The sequence below is a fragment of the Brassica oleracea genome, chromosome C3 (assembly GCF_000695525.1).
Source record: "Brassica oleracea var. oleracea cultivar TO1000 chromosome C3, BOL, whole genome shotgun sequence".
NCBI lineage: Eukaryota > Viridiplantae > Streptophyta > Magnoliopsida > Brassicales > Brassicaceae > Brassica > Brassica oleracea.
Genome location: NC_027750.1, coordinates 7934395 through 7935195, shown reverse-complemented (window position 1 = coordinate 7935195; position 801 = coordinate 7934395).

Sequence of the window (801 nt, the reverse complement as noted above, 5' to 3'; positions counted from 1 at the left end):
GAAATGTTTTGGGAGTGGTCTACCACTAGAGTTTGTCAAAAAGAATGGCATAAAAGATGTGACAACTCAAGTGTGTATAGCCATGACTCAGTACACAAGAGACCCTAAGCAAGAAGCATTAAGTTCATTCAGTTCAAATAAGGTTGTAGCTGGCTTCAAAGACTGAGTTTCTACAATCAACAAGTTTCAAGAAGAGTTTTCAAGGCTCGAAACATACAAGTCTTTTCGAGAGGTGCATGGCTACTCAGGTGCAACGTAGTGTTCTTTACAAGGCATTTAAAATCATTGCTCCCAATGCAAGTGAATGCAACCTATATGCTCTAGACTCTCCTAATGGTGCAAATGATGCAAACTAAATGAAAAATCTTTTTTTTTTATGCAAATAGGTGTGCAATGCATGACTCAAATGAAACACAATCAAAGCAAACATGATCAAATGCTTGGTACCTCCCCCAAACTTGAGATACACAGTCTATGTGTTGTCAAGGAGAGATATACCCAAAAAGAGAAAACTAATATGCAAAAACGAAATGGTATATACAAGGTACTTCACTGAACGATCAGCTAACACCAGAGAGAGTTTACACTTCTTGTACTGAGTGAATCTAAGCTTCTTTGCAACAGACAAATGCATCACACTGACACTAGCTCCCAAATCGCAGAGACATTCCTCAAATACCATAGGTCCAAGACACAAGGTAGTGTGAAGCATCCTGGATCCTCTAACTTCTCTGGAACATCAAGCCTTTGGATGATGGCACTGCACTCATGGGTAAGAATCATCATGCTTTCCATTTCCTC